The following is a 9,548-nucleotide window of genomic DNA, read 5'->3' as shown; positions in this document are numbered from 1 at the left end:
AACTCTGCCAGCACGATTAAATTCTGTATGTAAACAGTTCTCTGCCCTGCTCGTTCAGAAGCCCCAACCCAACAAGTGTGATCTTCTAACAGGTGAAGCTTTGGGGTGATACTTGCCGAGGGAAATGACTCCCGATACGAGTGCATGAATTGTTTGATACACACATCTTTAAAGATAAATATCGATAGCTTACCAAATGAGAAATTCTAGGGCACTGGAACAGACAGCATTTAAACAAATCATCTCTCTTGTTCGCTAACAACATTTGACATCATTTTGTTTACCTGTGCGCTCAATGTCAAACTGGTTGAGTTTGTTTGCGTGATTTATTGCACAATGCATTTCTGCAAATTTCAGGAAGATGTTTCTGAACTTGTCTCCAATTTTGGCCGCTTTCCGTTCCAGACGAATGGTTGATGCAATCGGCAGTTTGTCAAAGGACTCCTCAATGATACGGCGGGGGCTTGTGACCAAATCTTCAATAACCTTAGCTGAAATGAAAGGAATAAAATTTCGGGAAATAAGAGAATTGTGCATGCACTGTAGCCAAGACAATTTACCCAATTGTGATCCTGGGAAGCACATAATTTACAATGATGGTACTGTAGATGTGCAAATGTTGTCTATGCAAATTTTAATAATTAACACAATAATTCAATCAATGTACCTGACAGCATCGGTGTACATGGTTACCGACGAATGATGTTCCATGGTAGGCTTGGCGGTGAATTTTGTGAGCTTTCAGAATGTTGTCTAGGTTACTAGTGACGGGACCTGTGCCAAAAATTAACTCCGTAGCAGCAGCTTCTTGTTCCTATAAGTGTGAACAAGAAATAAAAGAACTAACATTTTATTTTAATAGGCTATGCAATGGACCAATCAACATTTTAATCACTATTTTGTACTTAATGAACATACCATTTCAACAACATTCTGTCTCATCTGTTGGACATTTTTGGCAATATTGGATTGTGGATCATGCAGTTGTTTGAGTGGAGTGTCTTCTTCTAGGACTTCAAGTTGATGATGGTTGTCCTTGAGTTGGTCCTGAAGTTGACTCTTCCTTGAAGCTTCAGATGCAACTTGGTAGTCAAAGTTGGTCCTTGTGGTGTCTGTATCTTCAGCATCAATTCGCTCATCCACAATGTCAACATCTAATCCATGGCACTGTTCTTCAAACATATCGTAGAGTTTCTTAAAGACTCCTAAAGATATGTGAAGAGTTGGGATGATGACCTGTACAAAGTAAAAAAAGTGTGTACAAATTGGACTAAACCGTCCCAAAAATTTAGGGCCTATACATATACATGTACATGTTTAAACCCATGATGGGTTCATGCACATGTACTGTAGTAACTGTACATGTACATGTCAATTAATTAACAAAATCAGGCAATTCAGTCTTACATGGTCCACTTCAACTGCAAGCATTGGTCTGTTGACTACACTGTACGAACTGTCCTTGGCCCTCGTTTTTCGTTCTCCATCATCAACATATTGCTGGTTGATTGACTTCAGAGTCCGAGTTGTACTGAATCCTCTCTCGCATAGTGGCTGTTGCATTTCCATTTTACTTGCACGGCAGTAGATGCAACAGTGACGTGCTACATAACAAATAATAATTGCTTGGTAGGGTCACTTACTACATGAATCACTGGTGTTATTTTTATTATTATTTTTTTAGGTTGAACACTGATCTTCATGAAACTTGTCAGTGCTAAAATGCAAGAAATACAGAATTCCATACCATTTGAACTATTGATACCATACAGCTTGGTTAAGAGGGCATAGTCTCCGAAGCAGAAAAGTCGCAATGCTCGTCCTCTGTGGTGGAAGCGAAACACAATGTACATTAGGATTGAATGAAAGAATGAAACGTGTTTGTTTTAAGCAAGACGTGGCAATGTGCATGTATGATGTAGATAATTAATGCATGAACTTGCACTACTTTGAGATAAATAACACTACATTGACATTCTACATGTACATGAACGTGTCAATGCAGTGTACATTATCTAAACAGTACACATTTTCTTAAATGCAAGTTCTTTACATAATGTACATGGTAGTCGTAGATGATTTGTATGTACATGTGTATTGTATATGTACACCACCACACATTTGCAATGATTTCAGTTACGACTGGTTAGTTTTTGGTTTTCAAAGGCATATTTGAAAAATGTAATATTTTGTGAAATGCAAGCTTGAAAGAACTGCCGCCCTTATCTCCACCCACTTTAACCCAAATCTCATTGGAAGGAAAGACTCCATCATGCCATGTTAAAGATCCACAACTGTCAAAACAAGCAGAGAAAATGTGTCATTAATGCCTGTACTTTTTCACTCACTACACACTTGCAGTTTTGTTGCCTATTTGTAAAAGGTTCACATATAGGCAACTAATTTAGCGTGAAAAACAAATTGAACATGCGACTTTCTGTCATGACCGTTTTGTTAAGCCAAGTATTAAAGTAAGGACAATCATTACCGCTCAAGTCTGTCCAAGTAGTCGAGTACCATAACTTGCAGGTTTTTGACCTTGACAAATGGGGCTTCACGAGTCTCGTACCCATCAACGGCATTCCCACTCGTACTTGAAAAGTGAAGCGGTATTTTTTCTCCGACAATGCAGTCTTTTAGGAGATCTTAAGTGGCAGTCTCTCATCATTGCAAGAGATTTGTTGACGGGCATTGGGTTGAGAAGCTGTTGTTGATCATTCATAGGTTGTGTCTCACTTGGTTTCTTTGAATCACTGTTTGGAACTTGCTTAATGAAAGCAGTCTTTATAAAAATAGAAAATAGTAAATTGATTATCACAACTGTACAGTTTGCACTGAAATATGATTATTTTCTGGGCCCAATTTCATAGAGCTGCTTTAAAAACACAGAAAATAATTAATTAAGCACAGCAACATCATACTCGATTTAGGTTACCAGCCAAAATACACCAGTACAATTTGTGACTGCTCATTTCTGCTGAACAGTAAGTTGTAAGACAATGTTTGCTTAAGCAGCTCTATGAATGTTGGCCCTTGTAATACTGTTTATGGTTAAATGATAATATTGCAATCTTGTATTAAAAAGCAAATGTAAAATTATTATTGTTTTACTATCATTGTCTTTTGACATTGTGTTTATCAGATACTTAATTAAATTATTTTTTTTAATAAAATGTCAATGATTATTTGTGCTTTATGTGAATATGTACCTTGCCTCCAGTTTTTAGTGATGCAGCCTTGTCCCCTTGCTGCAACTTCATCCATGTCCACCTATCAGTCGCTTGCTCTATGGCATATGGAATTGGATCCCCTCTTTTTTGTCTTAGTGCCTCGTCTCTAAGAAGGGTAGCAGCTTGAATAAGTTCTTGCTCTGTTGGGGGGGATACTTGTTGGGGTGACAACTGTAACGATTTGACACTTCTTACTAGTAATTTTCTGAGCAACAGTGCATGAATGGTTGTAATTATTCTCCAGCTTGCCAGATTTTAGACACTTAACACATATTACAGTTAGATTTGTCAATTGTACCTTTAATACTCTTGGACTGTCAGTAATATTAGTGAAATTTTCTGTGATGTTACAAATTGGTTCGTTCGATTTCACAAAGCCAGACATGAGATTTGCAAACAAAATCGGGGTCGTTTTCGTCTTTTGTTTACGTCCATGGGCGGCGCCATTTTAATGACGTCATCGCTCGCACTGGAGTAATGAAAACACACATTCGTTCGATAAACTTAATTACGCACAGTCTATTGAAGCGAAACAGCCGTGGAGTTGATACATTGTATATAAATTAACGTTCGGCCCAATGCATGGTTGATTTTACGACTCGCAATGCGGACTCGGTTGTTCAGTAACTCCAAATGCGAAGTCCGTACTTAAGGGTGAGTGAGTGAGTTGCTGCCGCTGTCCCCATACCTGATAATTTAGGACAGCTTCTATTGCAGCAACTGACTAAATAATTAACGTAATTTATGCACAATAACCCGATAATTTTCTCCTGATATTCAGTAAGGAATGGCCCAAAATATCCGATAATTCAGCACACAATATTTATATAGAGAGATTTATTTGAGCAATATTCACGTAAAATATAGCACACAAAAAGTTCCTCAAATAATAGCCCAAAATCTTTTATATTGAGTGTCGAGATGTAAAATAATATAACACTATAATTTCCAGCAATCGTCAAACATTTGTCGTAAATAAATCACGAAAGAGCAATAATCTGGGTGCATTTCATTCAAGTTATAAACAAAACAACACTAACCAGATAATTTAGGACAGCTTCTATTTAGTAACTGAACATACAATGTAAAACTTTCCCTTTATATAGGCCGCAAATTTCTTACCGCTTTTGGATTGGCAGAAGGAAGCCACGCAAAATAGGATTCGCGCGCTACGAAAAAAGTAGACAACATTTGCAATAAACCCTTAAAAAAAGAAAAGTTGTAAGGTTTTATAAATCGAGACTAAGACAAGTAATGATTGTGAACTTATTTATGAATAAAAACGGGTCTTTCTGCACTTTTACAAGCTTAATTTAAGGAAAGAAAGTCCTAACAGCGTCGGCCTTATTAATCAGTATGACGAATCACGTGTCCTAGACCTATGGAATATTATTGAACTGAGTTGTACATAGGCGGCGCCTATACAACGATCATCTCGTCGCATAGAACTAAAGTAATTAATGAGAATTGTACGGATTTATATCACTTGTTTTTACATTAATTAAATTTTACATCTCAAAGGTAAGTTTTTCCTTGTTTAGGGAGAAATACACAATAATTAAGTGAGACAAAATAGACGTGGCTCCCACCACGTCACACAGCCGCCTCCCGAGACTTTACGCTGTCACCAGCGTATTTTAGATTAAAACCCAAATTTTGTCTCACTTAATACAATTCTAGAATAAAAACTTCAAATTTTAAATATTGCGAACTTAGATAATTAATCTGAAAATTCCACAAAAAGTTTGGTTTATCAGTCCTCAACATAATTTGAACAATGACAATCCTCAACACATTTTTGTTTTTAACAATCCGCAACACAATTGAACAATAACAATTCTCAACACATTTGAACAATAACAATCATCAACACATTTTTTTTCTTTTAACAATCCCCCAACATATATACTTATTACTTTGAAAAACAGTTATTAGTTCACTCCTCTGACAAAACATATTCTTTCTCCCAGGTTTCGATGTGGTCCCTATGCTTCACCGTATGCCGTTCAATGAGTTTTGTCACCTTCCCCTTTAGCACTAATTTTACTTCTTCGGGGGTTAAGTTCCGGTTAAGAGGGTTGGAATCCGGAAACGAGGATGAGTTTGATGTTGAAGATGTTGCTGAAGATGTTGATGAACATGCGGATGAGGCTGAGGAAGTTTCCGATGACATAGAACGGATCGATGAAGTTGGGCTTGGTGCCTGTTTGGTCGCTAACCGTTTTCCTATCCTGGTTCCTTTTACGGGTGTTTGTGGTCGAAGCAAATAGCTATCTTTCTCCTCGTCCAGAAGATATATTGAGGCGGCATACGCCACAACCTCCTCTTCCCTCTCTTGCATCTCGCCTTCTTCCTCGTTCTCCTCTTTCCTTAGCTCTTCATGTTCTTCCTCTTTTCTTATCTTCTCTTGTTTCTCCTCCTGTTTCCCCTTTTCTCGTTTCTTCTCCTGCTCCTCCCTTTCTCGTTTCTTCTCCTTTCTCTCTTCTTCGTGTTTCTTCTCCTGTTCCCGTTTCTTCTCTTCCTTCCCATTCAGCTTGTCCTTTCTCCGTTTTTCTTCCTCTCCATGTCGTTTCTTTCTTTCCTCCTGTGTCTCTTCCTCACTTCGTGGTTTCACCCTCTTACTCTTTGGCGCTCTCCCATCCTCCACACCCAGGTGTTTGTGCCAGGTGTGTCGTCTCAAATCATGAAATTTGTGGTGGTCGGGCACTGGGGACATCTGTATTTATCTTTCTCTTGCTTGTGGGTATCGATGTGGCGGTTCAAGTTCCACCGCCTCCAGAAGGTTTGGCCACATTCAAAGCATTTTAATGTCTTCATCTTGTATCTGTAGTTAAAATAAACAAACAGAAATATCCATCTTACGTAAATACATCACTCTATTTAAGTATATCGCAAGGGTCTCTGGCGCCTTCGTTTTGGGTTGTGACGCACAGTCACCTCCTTTGTTGTGGGAAAAGAACTCTCTTTCCCTTCTTGACTGTTGTTACTGACTTCAGATTTAAGCCAATTCTCTCTGCTGTTACCCTCGTACAATTTCAGGCGGTCTGCATGCACCACGAGCATCTTTCCTTTTGGTTTCACCTGAATTCTGAAAATAACATCAGATAGGTTATGTGTTATCAAATACGGTCCCTCCAAAGGACTTCTAAGTTTAGGACTTATTCCTTTCTTTTTAGCAGGGTTATGCAACCATGCAAATGTCCCCTCTGTTAGTTTACTGGCTTGGCCTCTCCTGTCGTAATTTTTCTTCTGTCTGACGGCTGCGCCTTTTAAACACTCTCTGGCCCCGGTGTGAGCTAGTTGCATTATTATTCTTAACTTATCTGCATAGTCATCCCTGTTCTCCAAATCTTCCTCGGTCCAGACTTGCTCTGTAACTATATCTATGGGTACAGCTAGATCTCTCCCAAGCGTCATCGTGTTAGGTGTCTCCCCTGTTGATTCTTGGACTGATGTCCGGTACGACATCGTAGCCAATGGTAGTTGGTCATCCCATTCTTTGTGACACTTAACGGGATCGATCATGGTAGACACAATGTTCATCAGAGTCCGGTTAAATCTCTCAATCAACCCGTCCGACCGTGGATTGTATCCAGTAGTTCTGGTTTTTCTCACCCCCAGATACTTACGAACTCCTTGTATGACTCCAGCCTCAAAGTTCCGTCCCTGGTCTGTGTGGAGTTCCTGTGGCACACCAAACCTGCAAATAAACTCTACAAACATCTTAGCTACTGTATCGGCCTTCTGATCTTGTAGTGGATATGCCTCCATCCACTTGGTAAAATAGTCGCCAATTGCAATGATGTACATGTTAATACCCCTCTCAGTTCGGCGCTCTGCCCTTCTTGGGAGGTGATTTTCGTGATAAAGGACCGGACATAAGCCGACAATCCTACCCGATAATATCTCATCTTGACCTTTTCAAGGGTATTTCTAACGCCCATATGTCCAGCAGACTTTTCCCCATGAAACTCTTCTCGAATGGTTTGTCTATACTTCTGTGTCAAAATGACTAGTTTCTCCGTCTCGAGGCACACACGCATGAAGGTGTTTTGAATTACATTTTCGTGTCTCTTTTATTTGTCTGTCACAGATGTAGAAACACCCAAAGATTTCGTCCTCCTTCAGAATATGATGAAGTCAAGAAATAAAGGAATGTACGTGTTGTCAAATTAGACAGACATCTTCATGCTTTCTTTAAAGCATACTAGCGAGTGTCCTTCAACTGCTTTTGATGAAGTCAAGAAACAAAGGAATGTAGGTGTTATCACACTAGACAGACATCTTCATGCTTTCTTTAAAGCATACTATCGAGTGTCCTTCGACTGCTTTTCTAAATAACTTTTGTAGCCAAGTCAACCGATATTAAGGAACAAGGCGAGTTCCCATGTATATTTGGAATGAACTGTTTCCCATGTATATTGGGAATGAACTGATTATAAGGCGCTTTATAAGAATTGGTGATAGTTATATTATTTTACAAAGATTTAACAAATCTGGGCTTGAAATAAAAATAAAACAGGAATTGGTGCAACTACTTTCCAAAAATCAAAATCATCATTTTTGAGTTTTACCAAACATTATATCCATTGGGGATGAAACTGATCGGTACTCATCATACGGGCCAACAACCCGGGCCAACAACCCAATAAACTTGCTTTTGAAACAATAACATTAAGTTCACTCTCTATCCTTTTCAAAACAGAGTCGGATGTATTTAATAGTGACAAAATCAAAGGCAAAGAAGGGAAAGGCCGCAAAGTATTCTACCTTGTCAAGTGGAAGGGGTGAAAAAGGAAACGTTGGAACCTGCAAGGAACATCCCTCCTGAAATGAGAGCCGCATACCAACTTCGGTAAGGCTTCATTTCTAGAGCTACTCTCACACCAGAGAGAATATGCCAGCGAATGTGGTTATTAACGGAAATATTAAATAAACGCTCAACATTCGCCGTCACAACCGCAATCGGCAAAGACGTCGAATTGCGTCAGACAATGAGACAAAGGGAAAACTGCTCTGTGCCCTGCAGATATTTTATGTACGCATGAAGGTATTTAGTAGTTCGAGGAACCAAGGAAACAGCAGATAATGCATCAGCTAATTCATTACAAACCCCAGGGATATGTACTGCCCGAAAAACAATATTAATGAGACACAATCTCACGAGATGCGTGTTCCTCTCACATGTAGAAGTTTGGCTATTGATAATATGAACCACTGCAGAATTGTCAGATCGGAACTGTACCCGCCGATTAGCCAGCAGTGGACCGCAGCCCTACTTCCCCAAGCTCCTGTAACCATTTTAATATATTCAATTTGCTGAATTTCCTGGTCTTAATTGTATATAAATGTAGACAAACTGTATGTACATTTCTGGCAGGCCCTTGTTTTTGTGAACTTTTATGAAATGTTCTTGTGCATTTCGTATTGTTCAGCTTTTAAATAAATATTTTAATGTAAATTATGTCGCAATTCAGCGCTGAGATGGCATTCTCTAAATGGCTGAAAGTTAATGTTTACTGTTATAGGCATAACATGGTGGGGGCAATATTTGATTGAATCACTATGGTTGTAATGACCCGTCAGGCATTTAAGATATTACGCTTTTGTAATGGGTTTCGTAGAGCGCACAACAAAATCGAAGGAATTTTATATTGTGGTTGAGATTTGCGTTGCGGGTGCTGAGAAGGGTACTTCTTCGGGTGTGAACCAGCGGACAGCTAGGCCAGCGTTGAGGCTTGTCGACCCGTCTAGCAGTCTAGCATGGGTAGGGGTCCGGCGGGTGTTTTATACGGTCCATCAGCAACGCAAACCTCCCATGAATCTCGGACCAAAGGATAAGCAATGTCGAAGCCAAAGGCATTGTGAGTAACTTTAGACTAATTTTACTGGGATTATATCAAGCTATAGGTTATTCTCTAAGGCAACGTATGGCTCTTCTCAGACAGTCATCGAGGTGTCTACCACCAAATGTCGCTAAATAGTCTCCCTATAAACAAAAACTAAGTTAAACTTGCTTAAATGTCATTCAATAAACCTTTTTTTATTCAACTTTATTTCCAATTGACAAATTAAGTTTCAACTTCTTTCCATCCAAATGGAGATGGAACTGTATTTTTTCATGACCAAATTCTTCAATGTACAAAAATGTTTCATGTTAACCACAAATGAACCTTTGACCTGTGACTTCTTGGCAATTGCACAATCAAGTAGAACAACAGGGTTTACTCCACAACATGAAAGCTTATTTCATATTTGAATATCTTTATAATTCAATACCGATTTCAACACACTATTTATGGTTTAGTAAGAATTACA

This window comes from Asterias amurensis, chromosome 10 (assembly GCF_032118995.1).
Source record: "Asterias amurensis chromosome 10, ASM3211899v1".
NCBI lineage: Eukaryota > Metazoa > Echinodermata > Asteroidea > Forcipulatida > Asteriidae > Asterias > Asterias amurensis.
The sequence above is the reverse complement of the archived record's forward strand: the minus strand, read 5'-3'. Positions refer to the sequence as shown.